Source organism: Mytilus edulis, chromosome 3 (genome assembly GCF_963676685.1).
Source record: "Mytilus edulis chromosome 3, xbMytEdul2.2, whole genome shotgun sequence".
NCBI lineage: Eukaryota > Metazoa > Mollusca > Bivalvia > Mytilida > Mytilidae > Mytilus > Mytilus edulis.
The window spans coordinates 70,129,571-70,151,760 of NC_092346.1; positions in this window are offsets into that span (position 1 = coordinate 70,129,571).

Here is a 22,190-nt window from a genome sequence, read left to right on the forward strand (position 1 = left end):
AGGTTAAGTACGTTGATCATGTTTACAATGGCTGTGAGCTGGAGTCAAAAACGGCATGAAATCATATCATAAAGTTATGTACTACATGTATAAGCATGTTTACAATGGTTGTTAGCCAATCGCTCCCATTAGAGGTGTGTATCATATTTCATAACACATGACCTGTATCACGCCAACAACTGGTTTTAGAATAATTATTTTTATTTCCGATACAAAGACCCTATGAGTGAATCAATATTAATATGTTTCAATTGCCGTCTCATTGGCGTTTTCCCATTCCTCATTTCATACCTTTATGGTTACGTTTTTGTTTTACAAATATAATACAATTAGTGATTGACAGTTAATAAATGATTTAATAATTCATAAAGTCATCGAATTAAAACCAACAAAGCCCTAGAAAAAAAACACAGTTAGTAAGCGCTTCATACGTTTGATAAAGAAAAGAAAAAAAGTTGATATCTTTGGTTTTAGCTAGTTGATAAGTTCAACAAATGTACATGTAAACTACAAAATGAAATTAAATATCACAAAGCCAATAATATTATGATTTAATATTTAATATATTCTCATATTTCCTTTTTGTAAAACAAAGGAGAAAAACAACGTTGCATCATGACACTATTTTTTCAACCCGCATTCTACCTAAGGTTGATATCATAAACTCGCATTCAGTTTTGGTGTTAACGGTACATTTTTTGGTCCGTTTCATTGACATCATCTTTGTTTGAGTATCATATGACATCTGGAACATCTTTTTTAAATGAATATGTTAACCTGATTCATTTTCTTCTGCCTTCTCCTCCGAGATCACCGACTCCTCCTCCTCCTCTTTTTGCACCACGACCTCAAGGGCTGAAACTTAAACCAGTACCACGACGACCATGTGCTGCAGATGTCATTTGGCAGTCAATAGAAGAAATAGAAAGTACAAAATCTTCCTTTTCAACCCTGAAAAAATAACTAGAATGTAACACTTTGGATTGATATTAGTTAAATGAGATAATACACTCACAAAATAGCAAACTTAAACTCCAATTGTCAAAACAAAGGTTCATCTGTTAGCTAACCGTCATCTGACCAGATTCGTTGTCTGTAATGTTGCTATTTGTTCAACGATTAAAATACCTTACTAGTGTACACTCTATTGACATTTATCATGACATCATTTTATAAAAGAAGGAAAAATTAGTAGAATAGCTAAAGATTCTGTAAATTTCACCAAAGTTATAAAATTATTTTTCTTCCGTTATCAGTCCACTGATGAAAAAAAATATGATTCTCAATATTAATACTTTTAGCACATGTTTAACATCCATGTCCATTTTCAAAAACTTCGGGGGACAGTTTTCTGTTTTCTCTTACATGTGACAGTATTGATCCTTTAACAAATTGATATCATATCTTAGACAACCCATTGATTTTTTTTTACCTTAGCATTACTATGACGAGACCGGACACATAATTGGAATTGAAGCACGGACACTGCTAGGTTTTATTCGAGTTAGATGGAGGAGTTCCTCATTGGAATATCCTATTCTGGTGAGCCTATGTCTTTAAAAGTAAGTAAGTTAGCAAATGTGATGATGTCATCATTCTATCGGTCATTTTTTTTTATGAATTGTCCCCATTTATACACACAACTCTTCAAATATGACAATAATTTGTTTAAAAATAATAATAACTTGAATAACTAATCGAAAAAGGTAAAATAACGAAAATACCGAACTCCAAGGAAAATTCTAAATGCAAAATACCTTATTAAATGGCAATTTCAAAAGCTCAAACACATCAAACGAATTCCACAATCCTCAAATACATGACTTCAATATTACATATAGGAAGCTTTGATAAACAGTGTTTTCCTATGAGTTGAACCATGTTTCAAGGAAATCATGATAGGAAACATAATCTAATAGATACCAAATTAAACTACTTATTTACATGCACTTAGTCTACAAAAGTGCTTCTACACAAAATGAGAAGTTCACAATGGAAATACCAAAATTATCTCATTTGTCGTGAACTTAATGTACAAAGGTAGAGTACTCAATTAATGGTAAATGTACCTGTGTAATATTTTATTTCACACTTATTATTACTCATATGATGTTCTTTGACCCTCATATCTCGGTTCTCTGTCCAATTTATTTTAGGTTTTAATTTGGCGCTACCTTTACTTTCCAGCTTGCACACTACACTAGACTTTTTAATAAAAAAAATACTCCCTCATCCCAAATTTTTCAACGGCAATTTTCAAAGCGCTTAGACAATTCCAGTGCACCGTTACGATTCAAATATGATGTAATGGTATAGAAAAAACCTTTGCAGCTGACAAAAACATGCTATATTTGAGAAAAATGACTGTAAAGATTTTACCTATATCTGCCGTCGCCATATTTGGATATTCGTAATTATCTCTTTAATACCAGTGGTTGTGTTGTGACCAAAATACACCTTGAAGCTTTAACTGGTTTGTCCGTCGATCGTATTCCCTCAATGTTATTTATTCTATGTTAAAGTCCCCTTATCCAGACTCCTTCTGTTTTACTACGTTTTAATCTCAGTCCAGAAACGAACCAAATGTTGATTTTTGACCAACAAAAAAGATGTATCATTCTTAAGTTTAAGGAGCATTGGCTGTCAAATTCATGTTCATCGGTTTGAATCAAATTTTCATATTCGATACACAACATACTAAAGCGTATATACAAATTACAAAAAGACTAGATAAATAGTAAAAAATTAATATATTCGATAAAATATATAAGGATTTCATGTGTGTATTTTAGTAATCTAATTAACTATCAAGATGGCCACCGGATACTGCCGACTGTCTCATAACTCAATATAAACATAAAAATAAAATGATACTGGTAGCGACATCGTGCAATTGTTTTTTTTCTAAGTCTATTTGATTTCACGATGTGGGTTAACAGGGGGGGGCAAGGGGGGTCCCAATAACAGCAAAACAGCAAATTGATTTGGCTCATAACAGATAACAAGGAATTAAAATGGACAAAAACAGATAACAGTAAATGAAATATTAAAATAATTCGGTCTTTGACAAATCAGTATTTCTTATTACGGATATAATCCTTTGTAATGCATTCCATTTTTTATGAGTATGTTTTTAGTATTAATTTATGTATCTAGAATGTGTTTAAATTACTACTCAATATATTATAATATTTTTATACGCTCGTTTACGGAATGTATTATGGTATACTGTTGTCCGTCTGTTGTCAACATGTCAAACATTAACTCAAAAACTCTTTAACCATTTGCATTAAACTTTGGAAAATTGTTTATATCTATTGACGTGAGCTCCCTTTTTTTTATATATAAATTTTAGATTTTAAGTTTCTGGGTAATGGGTTTTTATTCAATAAAATTTGTGTTTTTTTTCTCAGTTTTCTGATAATATCTCAAAAATGCTTTCACAAAGCAAGGAATTTTGGTGAATTGTTTATATCTATTAACATGAGGTAACTTTCAATTTTTGTAAATTTTAGATTTTACGTTTCCGAGTTAACGGGTTTTATTAATTAAAAAGGGGTGATTTTCCAGTTTTCAGACATTAACACAAAAATGTTTTCATCAGTTCTCATGAAACGTTGGTGTATTGTTTATATATATTGACCGAAGCTTCCTTTGTTGCTAATCAAAAAAGTGACCGAAAAGAGTTTGAATATTCTGACTTTTTCTAAATGACTATTTAATGAGGTGTGTGAATTTTTTTTAATAAAACTTTGAGGCAAAGTGGTATATAGGGTAGAAAAATCAAAAGCACCAATTATAAGCATGAAATTTATCAAGTACTTCGAAAGAATTTTGACACTCTAAAAGCAATTTATTCCACTATTTTCAAAGGCCCTATTTGAACAATTTTTTATCAGCTGAGGTTTTTGATTGTACCAAGTGTACTAGTAAGTAGAATACATAGTTTAGTAGGGAAACAATGGCTTGAAACGAAATAAATCTTTGTTTGTAATGAGTAATGTGCAGCTTCGGACCCAAGTACATGGTTGGAACTTTCATTGTACAATGCATTTGGTCCTGCTTTGAAAAGAATTACAGAGCTGAGTCTATGTACCATATTATATAAAAGGTTAAGTGGTTGTTAGGACCTAGTCCGTAATTGAGATCCTTGTCAGATATTCCTGGCCATATGTTTTCCTTTTTGTCATATTAAGAATTATTTTAATTTAATATGTTCGTACGGAAAACAAGGAACATTATTCTCATACAAAAAATTAAGATAATTCTAAATACACATTCATAAAAAAATGGAATTTATTACAAAGGATAATCATAAGATATACTTGAATTGTCCTGGACCTCACTTCTGTGATGGGTATATGTTAATGGAATCCTTCTCTGAATACGGGACAAACATATTAGTAGTGGTAGACCCCAATGGCCAATGATCTTCAATTTATACTTTCAACTTCAACTTTTATTAACACTCTAGACAGTTTACACTGTAACAAGAGGCAGACAAATAATACAAGTAATAATTTACAATGGTGAACAAGATAGAAAGAAATATACATACATAGTGCATTATACCTAATTCTCTGTACACAAGTATACACATACATACCCCGTGATAATTATTCAAAGCTATAATAATGGGATCTGAGATCGCCAGTCGATTACATGTAAGTGATAATATATTAGACTGTCAAAAAAAATGCTAACATTACAATTTTCAATAACAGTTAACAGCAAATACATTATCACAATAACAGATAACAAAAAAACTAAAAGCCCAATAACAGCTAACAAAGAATAAGACAATAACAGCTAACAGCAAATATATTTTCAAAATAACAGATAACAAAGAATTAAATTGCCCCATAACAGCATAACAGTTAAACCCCTTGCCCCCCCTCTTAACAAATAGGTAAATTATCGTTTTACCTGTATAAAATTTTTTTTTTCTATTTAATATTGATAATTTTTCCTTTAATGCATGTCTGAACATGACTTCTGCATTATAAACCAGTCTTTGGCTATTTGATGGAATTAAAGTTCACATGAATACGGATTAAATGCGGTCGAATTATCTAGTTGCAAGTGAATATTTCATTACTGATATTTCTTTGCTTATTTTGACAAAATTGGACCAAATTGGCTGCTAATAGCTAGAGAATTATTATTCCATTATTTAACTTTTTTAATGATTGAAACAAACAAAATCATATTCTATTTTTTTTTATATAGATCTCGATGCTAGTGCACCTTTAAGATATGTTTATGTTATGCGATTTTTATTTTATCAATAGAAATCCGAATACGTGTTATGTCGGACTTTGTTCAGTCGGAAACCAGGTTGAAATAGAACAAAAGAATCGAAGCTCTTTGTTAGAGAAGGCGATAAATGTTTACTGTATTGTTTACTATAGTGACAAAATTTTTAAAATTTAATAGAAACAAACAAAATTTCAATTTTCTTCTCAATTACGAGGTGTTTTATTTTAAAAACACTATTTGCATAAGTTTTCAATTTATCTAGTTCATAGTTAAGCAGAACAATTAGATATAAAGTCGACGACATGGGTATCTTTCAAGTTGGATGACAAAAATGCATAACCTCCGATTTTTTTGAAAAAATTCCCACGGACGGAAACCATATCAATCTATTACTTCAGTAATTTTCGTGTCTGCCCTTCCATTATGTGACTGGAGAAAAAATTCAAAAAATGGGTAACAATTGTAACGAAAAGAGAAAATCGAGTGCACCGTTTTATGTTAGGGCGTGTTTGAGTTGAGTATTTTGTCTTGATATCGTACAAAGCAAGAATATTTCATACATCGTCTCGCTTCAAATTCTATCATTTTTATACATTAAAGCTACAGGTTGACGTTATAACACAAAAAAATCACAGTACTAAAAGATGAAATATATAGGTCAAGTGAAATACCTATCTAATGAGTCACAAAAACAGATAAGGTGTGTTCGAATAGCTATTTTTTTTACTGAAAGTACTTGACGACAGTCTTTCAAGTTGGATGATGAAAATGCATATCTTCGAAAAATTCCATTTTTTTTGTGTGTGATAACTAGAGTTTATAGTCTTCATACACTAACAAAATCTAGTCTGCCCTTCCACGACATATTTTTTTAGAATTTTTTTAAATGTTTATGAATTTTCGAAAATTCCACCTGACAACCGATCAGACAATAGTTTTAAGTTGAATCAATGCAGACAATATTATTAACTGATGCTCATTAGCTTGTTCTCGACTCCTAGGAGTCGAGATTAAGAATTGAACGATGGACAGATAGAGCGTGAATTTTTCTTGCTTCCTGATTGGAAGATATTACGAGACGTGAATAATCAAAGTTTATTGATTGGTTAGGACAATCCAAACCAAGTAAATGTCCTTCAATCCCGTAGAGTATCGGATTTGTCCTCTCTATTTTAGCAATTAGATTTTACACAGGTAACCTTTATGTATAAATAGTCGAATCTTCTGGAGTAAACAACAACGTTAAACGATAATAATTCATAGCGTGTGACCTCACGTGTGTGGTAAAATTTGCTGATTGATGCACGTGGCTATTCTAGTAAATGAATTAATCTACAAAGCGAGAGCACTTTCCATTTTCATCAGCTAAGAGTCGAATAGCCTTTTTGAAGTGCTAACGCTTGTTGATACATTTGTCTTTAAAAATACAGCTGACATATAAGGATCGTAATGGTGCAATATGGATAAATTTATCGGTTTCCAAGAGCAAAATTGGTAGCGCGTCATCCCTACAATGGCTTCCATTTCTACGATTGTGAAAATGAACTGGCGTAATGGGGAGATAATTTTGACGAAGTAGGATCCTGACTGTGTTGTAATTGCAAAGCCATAATTTCTACTGACAAAACAAAAAAGTAAAGCAGATAAAGGACATCCTTAGCGGATTCCTCTACAATCTTATTAAAAAATCTCAAATACCCATCCATTACTTATTACACATGTCTGTTTTCCCTTATGTAAAGTTTCCATCCATGATATAAATGATTCACTAAAGCAAACTATATAAGAACGCTTTACACGAAAACCAAATTGTGTTGTATAATCTTGTAATTACGTAGTATGATTTAAGCATTAAAATGTTTTCCATATCATATCAGAAAACTTTTTGTTTACATTCTTGGTCAATTTCACTGAAAATATTTGTTAGCAACTGCACATTTTCAATAGAAAGCACTGTTTAGAAATTGAAAGTTATTTTACGACATGACGTAGCTAAGTGGAAATTACAGTACACACTGGCTCCTCCCCTAAAACATCCTTTATGATTTATCGAACAGATATCTTCCTATGCAAACAAATAAAAACATGACACAGTTTAAATTAATTCTACTGTTGAAACAATTTATTCAGTAACCTTTCACACAAGAACATTTATATACTGAAGAAACTTGCATTCAGGTAAATATGTATTTTGTTATTTTGCATAAATTTATACAGAAATGTATAAACATTTAAAATTGGTTATCGCACGTCATCGTATGTAAATAAATATGGCTATATAATTCAGATATATAATTGTTAGTAGTTTTGATTTTAAGTTTTTAATTTCTAGTTATATTTTTGAACCATTTATATAATTATTATATATCATAAATAATGTCTGTCATTTAGAAATTAAAAAATCTAGCCTGTCAAAATGGTTCACTAGGAAATATTTCGTGTCTTGTCTTGTATGTTCGTCGAAAGATTATTCACAAAAAATGGCTTGTAAATAGTTATCAAAGGTACCAGGATTATAAGCATAACAAACATATGATCGGTGCCGCTGATCGACTGTCTGTCGGTAAAGGTACCATCCGACCAGTAGCTGATACTTCAGTTCTGGCTTGATTTTAATGACGTAAAAAATGTAATCCTACTTTCCTCCGATAATCGGATTTATTCTTCATAGGAATAAATCTTATTAAGTTTCAATTTGTATCGATACGTCTAAATTGTACTTTTTATCTTCCGATAGGTTCAGAGTGAACCAAATAAAAATAGTAATAGAAACATGTCTAACTATTACTTTGTTATTTTTTTTTTTTTTTTTTTACATATTTCAAAGATGCAAAATTGCCAACATTTTGCATGATTAACCAATGTTTATTTATGCATGCATACATATCTGTTTTTCGCCACTTTGGTGACTTCATCGTGGGTAAGCTGCTTCGGAGTATTACATTTATATATGCGTTTTTTTTCCCTCAGAGCAATGCTGTTTTTGTATTATACAACACTATTTGCATTATTGATTGGCACTGTGTATACAGCTTCGATCTCTGTTTCTGGTAATGGAGAATCAGGCAGTGCTAGTGCTTCAGGAAATGGTTTTGGTTGTACTGTAGTGAATGGTAAAAAGCACTGTGTCGTGAGTAAAGGAGATGGACGTGGAGGAGATGGTGGTGGAGGAAGCGGAAGTAGCAATGACGGTGGCGGTGGTGGTGGAGGAGGAGGTAGGAGTGGCGGAGGATGGGGAGGAGGCGGTAGTGGAGGTGGATGGGGTTCCAATTGGTGGTAATGATGCTCTGCAAGTCACTGACTGTATTTATTTATTATAATCAATTTGACATTTTTATCTAGAGTATTTGTTTCGTTCAATAAATTTATTTCAATACATTTCAGTGCTACTTGATAATTATATTTAAAATAAAAATGCTTTGACATAACACGAGCACTTGGTCTGAAAATGCACACCAAAAAAACCTAGTTTGTCATATAAGTTGATATGTATGAATATTTATTGACAAATTGGAGGCACTATAACTATTTGATTTGAAATACTCAAAACTTATAAAGTCATTAAAAATTCACCAAAAGGGGCAACTAAAATCAAATAAGTTATTTCAGAAGCAGTGAGATTTAAAAATAAACTAGAGTCCTATTGCTAATTCCCCGATTCAAATGTGTACCTTAACTGCAGTCTCGTCTTTTCAAATGACACTAAACGTAATAATTGGAATACCACAGATGACAATTAAATGGTTTATCCAGATTCCTACTTGTTGAAATTATTATTATGAATGCATCTTTTAAAATTGTTCTTTCTGCAAAACGTGATTACTCAGTGTGTTGCACTTTCGAAAAATTCAGAAAAAAAAGTTACAGTAAATAGTATTTTTTTTTTTGATGAGTTAATGGTATTATATTTTATATCAATATCACCCCCCTTTTCCACCCCAAAAAGTGTCTTTTAATAAAAAGGGACGATAGCTAACAAAACCAAAAGGACAATGCCACGGCATAGACCAAATGACGTTGCAGGAAGGAATTATTGTAGGTCACCGTACGTCCTTCACGTGACATGTGTCAAAAAGATAACTATGAAACCATTCAAATGAGAAAACTGGTGGCCTGATATGTGTACAAAACAATTTAAAAAAAAACCAAATGTGAAATCATTAGCAACAAATGACAAAGAAAATCATATTCCATAAAATTAAAAGGACATTGAATAATTGAAGAGTACGAAGTTACATTAAACTGATCTAAAGAAAAAAAACCACAAATAAACACTTTGAAAATCTAGAAGTGAACTGTTACAAAGGAGTAAGTTTATCCTGCTTCTTTTTTGGTACCTATCATAGTGATTATTTTAAGAAGAACACTTCGAAGACCCGATATTGTTGTCGAAAAATGGCTACGACTACTTTAACAAAACAGTGATCGAATGTATTCCATAACGGTAAACAAAATTGTACAGTTGGCCGTAACTCTTTCAAAAATATGTTTATCCTGAACGACGGGTGCCACATGTGGAGTATGATATGCTTGCACTTCCGTAAAACTTTAATGGGGCTCGTGTTGCTGTTGTACCCCTTATTTGTGACATTTATACCTATGGTGTTTGTTTTGTTCGCACATCATTGTCAATATAATTTAATTTGATGCGACTGTCGTACAAGTGAGAGGTTTAGCAAGCCTTAAAACCAGGTTTAATCCACCATTTTTTACACAAGAAAATGCATTTACCAAGTAAGGAATATGACAGTTATTAACCATTCGTTTGGTGTGTTTGAGCTTTAAAATTGATTTTGCCATTTGATTAGTGACTTACCGTTTTGATTTTCTTCGGAGTTCAGTATTTTTGTGATCTTACTTTTTATATTCAGACTTAACTGTTTAGTTTGTTCATAATTCATTGTCATTTTTTATATTTTGATAAAATATGATATCGAATAGGTCTCCAACCGCGAAAAGAAATTTCGAAATAATAATAATCATTTTTGTTTAAAGCTACTGTTTTGTAACTTTATTGTAATGACATATATTTGTTGCCATCAACTCATAATTCGTGCTTTCCAATTCGTGATTACACTAAAATTTCAGTACATTTTCAACTATCAACATCCTGTTATTCTCTTTGCAAATGAGGAAATTCGATTCACAGTCTTATGCAGACAACATGACAATATTACAACTTGATTTTAAGTAAATACTATTATTTTCTAACCTAAATGACGAGAATTACTCAGCTCTTGGAATTAATTCGTTTTTCATCCATTATATCGTCTGCATAAGAAATTATGTCATATATATACTTAATTAAAGTATGAATTATGTGAACGTTTTCCATATCATTGTTAGGATTTTAGCGAAATCAGATAAAAGTTAACTCCAGCATTGTAGAGGATCACAAAGATATATATGTAAAAAAGGCTAACTATGCGTTATGGACTTTGGTCATTGTTGAAGATCGTACGGTGACCTTAAATTGTTAATTTATGTATCAGTTGGTCTCTTGTAAAGTGTTGTCCCATCGGCAATCATGCCACACCATCTTTTTTATATGTTGGTTAATTTAAAAGTTGAGGATGACAAATACTTAATACACGAATGTCCCCTGTATAATATTTTGTATGACGCGGAATTAGGGTCATAAACATCGAATTTAGCATATGCTTAAATCATTTTAGCATATACTATATTATAATTCAGCTTATGCTAGAATGATTTTAGCATAAGCTAAATTCATTTTAGCATAAGCTGAATTCATTTTTGCATAAGCTAAAATCAATTTAGCATATGCTGAATTCTTTAGCTTATACATAAATGTTGGCGCGGAATCAAGGTCATAAATATTAAATTAAAGTTGAATTTAGCATATGCTAAAATGAATTTAGCTTATGCTCAAATGATTTTAGCTTATGTTAAGCTTATGCTAAAATGATTTTAGCTTATGCTTAAATGATTTTAGCTTATGCTTAAATGATTTTAGCTTATGCTAAAATGAATTAAGCTTAATTGTATTCTCCAATAAAAATCTCTCTTTCTTAACTTCTTGGCTGGACAGTTATAGCATGCGGTCCTTTTTTATGCTTACTTACAATGGCTAACAGAGGACGTCGGACAGACAATAATTCTTATGTTCATTTTTTGACTACGTGTAATGGAATTGTGCAGGATTCAATTCGTTTACTGAACACTGATGTTAGAAACCCAGAATATGTCGATGGTGTGTCAGTTAGACTCGAAGGCGTTGCAAGAAATGTTTTGAGGGTTGCCACGAGAATCCCACGCGCGCTTCATCTATAAAATTAATCAGTGGATCTCGGATTAAAACCGTTGGGAGACCAAATCAAATACGAAGTTGAAGATCATGGGACCAGGTAATTGATACATAAGGGCAGAAAAAACTAAGTGTTTCCAATGACTAAATATTTTATGAAGCCATAGTATAAGTCAATCTGTCGTACATGTTATGTTTTCAACAGAGATAACTTCAGCTTCCCAATTGTGAACCTTCCATTTCTATGTAACAATATTCCAGCAGCCCCTGCATTCGGAGGATATATCTTTCAATCCATACGATATTCCCGGGGTAGTATTTTCTATCATGATTTTCTTGATAGAGGGTTGTTGTTCAAAAGGAAGCTATTAAACTAAGAGTTCCAAATGATGAAGTTGGAATCATCCCTTCGTAAATTTTACGGACGGCATCACAAGTTGGTTGTCCGTTGTGGAAAAACCGTTTCACTGATGATATCGGATTTAATAATACTTTTAGATATGTGGATGATAGTTTGGCTCTCAATAATGACGACTTCATTATGTATACTAAAATATTTATCCTGTTGAACTTACTTTAAATAAAGCTAATACTAACAATGACCACTGCCCTTTCCTCGATCTTGATATCTATATCACTAACGGAAAGCTTAATACTAATTATGATAAAAGAGATGAGTTTTCATTTCCTATCGTTAATTATCCATTTTTAGATGGTGACGTTCTCTTGTCACCATCTTACGGTGTTTATATATCTCAACTTGTACGATCGTGTATGTAACAATGTTTTAGTTTTAACGAGAGAAATTTATGTATTACTGAAAAATTATTACACCAGGGTTTTCTATATCACAAACTAGTCAAAACTTTTATTAAATTTTATCATTGGTATAAGGACATCATTCGTAGATATAGCTCAACATGCAGACTTCTTATACGTTCAGGTATTTCACATTCAATTTTTTTTGGAAATATTCTTTTTTAAGCACAAAAATGTCAGTATTCCCCTCAGAAACCAACAAAACCTTTGAATAGACTTATTAAGAAGGGATATAGTTACGATACTGTTGTCAGGTCATTAAAGATTGCATATTTTGGCGTTAATATTAATTCACTTATATGGTCTTTACATCGGAACTAAACACATTTATTCAAAAACCAGCTGTTGGCATGACACGGGTTATGTTTTCTCATATATGTTATGATGGTATGATACTAAACCCCTAACGGGAAGGATTGTCTGATATTCATATGATAAAATCATAATCTTTCAACCAGTTTAATTGAAGTCTGGAGCTGGCATGTCAGTTAACTGCTAGTAGTCTGTTATTTATGTATTATTGTCATTTTGTTTATTTTCTTTGGTTACATCTTCTGACATCAGACTCGGATTTCTCTTGAACTGAGTTTTAATGTGCGTATTGTTATGCGTTTACTTTTCTACATTGGCTAGAGGTATAGGGGGAGGGTCGAGATCTCATAAACATGTTTAACCCCGCCGCATTTTTGCGCCTGTCCCAAGTCAGGAGCCTCTGGCCTTTGTTAGTCTTGTATTATTTTATTTTTGTTTCTTGTGTACAATTTGGAAATTAGTATGGCGTTCATTATCACTGTATTAGTATATATTTGTTTAGGGGCCAGCTGAAGGACGCCTCCGGGTGCGGGAATTTCTCGCTACATTGAAGACCTGTTGGTGACCTTCTGCTGTTGTTTTTTTCTATGATCGGGTTGTTGTCTCTTTGACACATTCCCCATTTCCATTTTCAATTTTATCTTTATGTCGTAACTACAATCCACTTCTCTTTTCACCACGAAAGTGACCTACCGAATTAGATTATTTACCGGGTTTGTAATAACATGATGCAACACGTCGGGTGCCACATGTGGAGCAGTATCTTATTACCCTTCCGGAGCACCTGAGATAACCCCCAGTTTGGGTTCGTGTTTCTTAGTCTTTAGTTTTTTATGTTGTGTCTTGTGTACTATAATTTATTTGTCTTTTTATTTTTAGCCATGACCTCAGCCATGCAGTTATCTGGATCTTTGGTTGTCCACTTTTTCATTGATAAAGAAATCATTCCATTCTAATTTTTATACTGATGCTGAAACATGCGCCTGGTGGCAATGATACCACATCTTCTTTGCATTTTAATGTCTTCAAAATAATTCTTAAATACAAACAAATAGTGAAAAAAGATTTTAATATACAATCGTCAGCGATGAAATCACAATCAACATAAACAGCAACATGGAATGTTTTCATGAGCTTCTGTTGCTGAAATTTAAAAAAAGTGTTTTGTTTTACGTTGCATTAGAGACTATGACTATACATCAATCTTGTGTCAATATAGATAAACACAAACGTGTCAATAAAGATAAAAACAAACGTGTCAATATAAATAAAAACAAACGTGTCAATATAAATAAAAACAAACGTGTCAATATAGATAAACGCAAACGTGTCAATATAGATAAACACAAACGTGTCAATATAGATAAACACAAACGTGTCAATATAAATAAACACAAACGTGTCAATATAGATAAAAACAAACGTGTCAATATAGATAAACACAAACGTGTCAATATAAACAAGAACAAACATGTCAATATAGATTAAAACAAACGTTCCAACAGGAGTTAAACTTAAACATTTTCAAAGGTGTATAATGAAGGGATTTGTATACCACTAAATCAATTTCCCCCACAACCTCAAACAAAAATTAAGCGTATAAAAACAATAAAGATTAAGAATAAAAACGATTATCATATTTATACACACAAACATGTGTTGTTTTCTACGGAAATCATTACAAATTTAACATAAACATCCGTACCAATATCTGAAAGAACGACCATTTGATATTCGTGTTGGAAAAGGGGGAGGGAGGATTTCTTTTCATTTGTTGCAATGCATGCTAATTTTTTCCAGTGAAATTTATTTGCACTTTTGTGTTGCAGAATATACATTTTCTTCCTGTCATACCCAAGGTAATTTCTTTTTAGCGCCAGAACGGGTTACACATTTTTAAAATTCTTTACACCCTTTTCTGCTGTTGGAGAATATAGTGATGATGATTTCCTTTATTAGGCTATGCGCACAAATATTATCGATTGATGTATTTTAGGGACTCATAACGCTTGACACTAACATCCTGTATTAGGTCTTTCTTGATATTTTCAATTGTTATTGATGATTACTGCTGTATCAAAGATCTATGTTCTTTTTTACATGAAGTCATAAAGGTAGTTTCAATTCATAATGAGATGTGCATGTTTAATCCTTTGGAAGCACATCAGATCACCCCCTCCCCCCAGTTTTTATGGGGTTCGTGTTGCTCAGTAAAATGACGAACTTACTCTATTTCTTTCCGCCGCCGCCACCACCACCACCGCCTCCTCCACCACCACCTCCACCACCGCCTCCTCCGCCACTTCTCCCACCTCCGCCGCCACCACCCCCGCCTCCGCTCCCAGATGAAAATCTTCTACATTGAGGCCAAGGACGACATGGTGGTCTTATTCCTCGTCTCACTGCTGATGCCATTCCAAGTACGATAGCAGACAGCAGTAAAAGAACAATCAATTTCTTCATTTTGAAAACTGTAACGATAATTGAATACTGTTTTATATATATATATATACGATCTTACCAACTAACAGTTACTTATGATTGATTTTAATACTGTTTTGTCCGTGACTTCCGGATATTTTAGCTAATAGATAGTCATCAGGAGCCTGTAATTCAGTGGTTGTCGTTTGTTTATGTGTTACATATTTGTTTTTCGTTCATTTTTTTACATAAATAAGGTCGTTAGTTTTCTCGTTTGAATTGTTTTACATTGTCTTATCGTCTTATTGGGGCCTTTTATAGTGGATAGTTGTCTCATTGGCAATCATACCACATCTTCTTTTTTATATAATAATAGACCTTTTCATCAGACCAATATATATTTATCTAGATTAAGTCAGTTTTATAGGCATTTATGGAAGGGACTTAAATCCCCAGTCACACTCTCAAGTTTTACTACGTTTTAAAATGCTACGTTTCAACTATGTTTTGAATAAAAATTTCCCGTTATTTTGAAAGCTAGGTTTTACTAGGTTTGTGCTTCGTTCTTATCGCGTTTTGCTATGTATAAGTACGTGTAGACCAACCTTTCCACCACGTTTTGTTACGTTCCGCCAATCTTTGATACGTATTTACTAGGTTTCTACATCGGTTCAATTTTTGCTACGTTTGTTGTTGAATTTTCAAAACATACGGAGCAGGCCACCGTTTCACAAAGCCTTCGTAATTCTACGTGTCATCGTAAGTTCATCGTAAATAAATCGTAGGATTTTTTGTTATTCATTAATCATGTGTTTCTTTGTCTAATACGTTTTCCTATTTATTTGTATTGTAGTCCTGTAATATTATGTTGTCATTTCTATGTTATATTTAACATTGCCATTAAAGTGCGAGGTTTGGCATGCCACAAAACCAGGTTCAACCCACCATTTTTTTCCTTTAAAAATGTCCTGTACCAAGTCAGGAATATGGCCATTGTTATATTATAGTTCGTTTCTGTGTGTGTTACAATTTAACGTTGCGTCGTTTGTTTTCTTTTATTTTTGAGTGTAAATTGACATTGCGATAAGACGTGTCACGGTACTTGTCTATCCCAAATTCATGTATTTGGTTTTGATGTTATATTTGTTATTCTCGTGGGATTTTGTCTGATGCTTGGTCCGTTTCTGTGTGTGTTAGTTACATTGTAGTGTTGTGTCGTTGTTCTCCCCTTATATTTATGCGTTTCCGTCAGTTTTAGTTTGTTACCCCGATTTTGTTTTTTGTCCATGGATTTATGAGTTTGAACAGCGGTATACTACTGTTGCCTTTATTTACAGCCGTTTCATAAAGCCGTCGTAAGTTTTTTTTTTTTTTTTTAAAGATTCAGTATAGCAGGATATGGCAATGGTGATTTCCTTTGATTTGTATGATATAAGAAAAGTGAGTAAAAATAAAATATGCCAACAGAAAGGCAGAAAAAAGTCTAATATATAATGTTAAGATTGTTTACCTTACCTTAATTTCTGAACAACGATTAGTTATATTAAGTTAGTTTTTTTCATACGTGCTATTTATAATATGCATCTTGTTTATAATTGAACCGAAGGTCACTTTGTTTTATGGTTAACTTTTTAAAACAAATGTATAATAATTATTCATTTTACATATCAATTAATTAAAAGAAATACATTTGTTGTAAACAGTTTAAAATTCCGGCTATACATTTGAATGATGAATGAAAATTTAAATAACATTTGCCATTTTCTTATTTCCTGTTTAAGATTTTTGTTAATGAAAACAATATGATTTATAACAGCATATAAGTGGACACCTGGTATATACATGGTATCATGTCTGTTACTGGATGTTGACAAGAAATATATTACAGTAATTCAGGGTCTTCTAAATTGGAATGTACATAATTATCAATCTCATTAAAATCCGATGTTCTGATACGCTACCCTCCAATAAGTTAGTGGAGGGTAGCTAATCAGAACATCGGATTTTAATGAGATCGCATAATTACCACAAATTTAGATTCATAGAATAAAATGCTTTGCCTGAAAGTTTATAGGAATTTGTTTCAAATATAATTCATGTACTCACATCTAAACGTTATATTTATCTTGGCATAAAACGTAATTTATAACAGTGTTGTTCATTAAAAGAAAAAGAAAAACATTTATTCGTTTGGGCTCGAATTTGGTTAATAGTTATCTCATTGACTATCATACAACATTTCTCTGTCTTATATTGTTTAGTTTGAATAGGAACTTCATGTCTGGTGTAGCGAAATAATCCGTGCTACAACTATTCGAAAGATCCATAGGCGGTTTTTTTCTATCCTGCTCAAACATACATGTACTCTCGTCTTGCGACTGTCATACAAGTGAGATGTTTAGCTAGCTATAAAACTAGGTTCAATCCACCATTTTCTACATGAGAAAATGCAATAGACAAAAGTACAGTGGAGATCACTTCTAACCTCTCATCAAATCTGTCAGAACCTATCAGGAGAACTGTTCTAGGACAGTATGTAGAACTGTCACCCTGACACCTTTTAGAAAGTTCTAGCTAGAATAGATCTAACATAGAACCGATTTGGTTAGTTCTACCTAGAACTGATTTAGACTGATCTACCCTAGAACACTTTTAGACAGTTCTACCTAGAACTGACCATAGCTTTTGTCAGTTCTACGATTAGAACTGTTCTACAATTAGAACTGATGGTCAGTTCTACGGCTAGAATTGATTTAATCAGTTCTATCCATAGAACAGTTTTAAGAACTCTTTGTCTTAAATATAAATAAGTCAAAAGAATATGATATATATTAGAAAACTTTCATAACAGCACTGCAGTTACGTCATTTAGAACTGTTCTACAATCCTGACAGGTTTGATCAGTTCTAGGGCTATAACAGTTTTAGACAGTTCTACTCTAGAACTGATCATGCCAGTTCTACCTAAAACTGATTTGGTGAGTTCCACCTAGAACTGATTCTGACAGTTCTACTTAGAACAGTTCTAGGGTAGAACTGTTCTAGGACAGTTTAGAATAGTTCTTTGACAGATTATTCTGACAGTTCTAATGAAAGGTAAGAAGTGATCTCCACTATAGTAAAATTGAGTTTTAAGCTATCTTACGGCATTTATAATTCGGACTTACTTTTAGAAATTAGCTATTATAACTTCAACGTGTACACATGAATCTGTGTTACTTTGAATTTTAGTGAAGATTATTTTGTTTTTGGAAAATTTGCCTTGATGGGGACTAAATTCAAGATTTGAGTTTCAAAAAGATAAATTGTAAACTTATTTTTAAAGTCAGTCTTATGATAATTGTTTAACCCTTTTTTATTCATGTTTTTCTGTGCAATAAAACAGTGCAATTCTGTTCGTAAGTAAACGCTTTTGCATATTAACGTGCACACCAGGATATATACGTATAGAGTACTTGAGTTACAGTCTAGTATTGTTTGTTAAATGTTTTTTTATTCTTTTAGATTCCTTATCAAATAAAATGAACTTTCCAAGTTTATACTAAGTATAAACCAGCAATGTAATAACTATCATTTTGGGCGTATTTCCTATCATGATTTCCTTGATAGAGGGTTGCTGCTCATAAGTCAGCTATTAAACCAATAGTTCCAAATGGTGAAGTTGAAATCATTCCTTCGTAAATTTTTCGGACGCGATTACGAGTTGGTTGACCGTTATGGAAAACCCGTTTCACAGATGATATCGGATATGCTCCTTATGTCGTAACAACAATATCTTCTTCCCTTTTCACGAATGGGACATTCCGAATTAGACTGTTTACTGGGTTTGTAATAACATGAGCAACACGACGAGTGCCACATGTGGAGCAGGATCTGCTTACCCTTCCGGAGCACCTGAGATCGCTACCCGTTTTGGTGGGGTTCGTGTTGCTTAGTCTTTAGTGTTCTATAGTGTGTCTTGTGTACTATTATTTGTCTGTTTGTCTTTTTCTTTGTTTGCCATGGTGTTGTCAGTTTATTTTCGATCGATGAGTTTGACTGTCCCTCTGGTATCTTTAGACCCTCTTTAATATAACTTCCACGTATTACAAATATCGTTATTCTCGTAAACCAAAGTATAATGGTATAGATACATATGCAATTAAATTAACATACATTGTATTTAATTTAAATACAAATGTAAAGTAGAGACATAAAGTGGTTATTGAGGGGATTCTAGGCATTTTATAATCATTCCTATAAATTAGGACAGTTTGTTAAGTTCAGAAGGGTTGTTGATATTCATAAGATCTTGAAATCTAAAGATATTTGGTCTGTTTATAAAATGATGTCTTAGTATCGTTTGTTTATTTTCTTCTACTTCCAAACCTTCTAGAACATAATAAAACTCGTCGCCAATATCAGCGGTATAAAATAAAGTACAACTATTTCTCTCTGAATATTTTGCCATCTACCAATTTCCGTAGGAATTTTGTGTTTAAAAATCCAAATCTACAAAATATGCAATAGTTTTGTCAAAATATCAGAGGAGATTTCAAAATTTATACTTTTTTTGGATAATTTTATAATTTAGAGCTTTTTGAGTTTTTTTTATACGAAGTATAACAAATTCAGTTCCACAAGTACAACGACAAGACCAGAGTGACAAGAGTAATCGCTTGGTTTATCATTTCTAATGTCCGACATTTTAACTTTCTAATTTCATTATCATTTGCTTTGTGTTTTAATCTCATTATCCGTTATGTTATCTATTTATTATGTTTTTGTTTTGCAAAGGTCAAAATCTGGAACATCCAATTGACCTTTGACTTGACCTCAATTTCAAGGTCATATGTCAGTGATCTCAAATAAAAGACCCAAGGTCAATTATTTGTATGGTTGTGGAGAAATACTGATTTCAAATACATAAGGGGAGAAAACTCCTATAAGGGTTAACCAAAACACTTCGACTGAAATAGGTTGAAGTTGCGCCTTTTTGTAAACAGTAATTTGGCAAACAAATCACATCATTAACGGTAATAGTTTCTTTTGAATAACAATAACAAGCAAAATTCAAAATTTATAACATGACCTTGACTTTTGACCTTGATTTCATTTTCAAGGTCATAGGTCAGTGAACTCAAAACAGAAGACCGGAGGTCAATCACTTGTATGGTTGTGGAGAAATACTGATTTGAAATACATAAGGGGAGAAAACTCCTATAAGGGTTAACAAAAACACTTTGACTGAAATAGGTTGAAGTTGCGCCTTATTGTAAACAGTTATTTGGCAAAAACATCATATCATTTACTGTCACAGTTTCTGTGGAATAACGATAACAAGCAAAATTCAAAATTTAGAACATGACCTTGACCTTTGACCTTGACCTCAATTTTCTTCTAATGAACCAAGGACTTCATATCAAAAGACAGTAGACCTCTACGACTTATAACGTAGGAATTTATCCAACAAATTGCCTATCTTAAATTTTCAAAGGGCAATAACTCCTATAAGATGTCTTCCGATCACTCAAGTCAAAATAAACTAAATCATTCTCAAGAGTAGACAAACAATTCGGTTGAAACAGTTTTCTAAAATCTTTTACGGTTTTAGAGATATAGCGATAACAAGAAAAAGGGGACACGGGGAGATAACTCCTATAAGAATACGTGTTCGGTCACACAGGGTGAGTTTTGAAACCCCCGTTACTGTACAACATCATTGGCAAAAAAATCCATTTGATATGTTGTAAGACAAAAAAGCATCTCAGACGGCAGAAGAAAAAAAAATTAAAAACCAATCCTCAGAGAACAATTGAAGGTCTTTCCACCTCGATAATAAGAATAAAATTTAAAAACCGATGTTAGAAAATGTCACTCCTTGTTGATGTAATTTGGTTCTTCGAATTGATATAAAAAAAATAAGATTAATAGGTATATGCAGAGAGCTTAATTGTGTTAGTTTGAACAGAAAATAATTTTTAGCAAAGGTCAAAATCTAAAACGTCAAATTGACCTTTGACCTTAACCTCAATTTCAAGGTCATAGGTCAGTGATCTCAAATCAAAAGACCCCAGGTCAACCATTTGTATGGTTGTGGAGAAATACTGATTTCAAATACATAATGGGAGAAAACTCCTATAAGGGTTAACCAAAACACTTCGACTGAAATAGGTTGAAGTTACACCTTTTTGTTAACAGTAATTTGGCAAACAAATGATATTATTAACTGTAACACTTTCTTTTGAATAACAATAACAAGCAAAATTCAAAATTTATTACATGACCTTGACCTTCGACCTTGATCTCAACTTCAAGGTCATAGGTCAGTGAACTCAAAACGGAAGACCGGAGGTCAATCACTTGTATGGTTGTGGGGAAATACTGATTTGAAATACATAAGGGGAGAAAACTCCTATAAGGGTTAACCAAAACACTTTGACTGAAATAGGTTGAAGTTGCGCCTTATTGTAAACAGTTATTTGGCAAAAACATCATATCATTTACTGTCACAGTTTCTGTGGAATAACGATAACAAGCAAAATTCTAAATTTAGAACATGATCTTGACCTTTGACCTTGACCTCAATTTCCTTCAAATGGACCAAGGAATTCATATCAAAAGACTGTAGGCCTCTACAACTTATAACGTATGAATTTATCCAACAAATCGCCTATCTTAAATTTTCAAAGGGATATAACTCCCATAAGATGTCTTCCGATCACTCAAGTCAAAATAAACCAAATCATTCTCAAGAGTAAACGAACAATTTGGAGAAAACAGTTTGCTAAAATCTTTTACGGTTTTAGTGATATAGCAATAACAAGAAAAAAGAGACGCGGGGAGATAACTCCTATAAGAATAAGTGTTCGGTCACACAGGGTGAGTTTTGAAACCTCCATTACTGTACAACATCATTGGCCAAAAAATCCATTTGATATGTTGTAAGACAAAAAAGCATCTCAGACGGCAGAAGAAAAAAAAAAATTAAAAACCAATTCTTCAGAGAACAATTGAAGGTCTTTCCACCTCGATAATAAGAATGAAATTTTAAAAACGATGTTAGAAAATGTCACTCCTTGTTGATGTAATTTGGTTCTTCAAATTAATTGATATAAAAAAATAAGATAGGT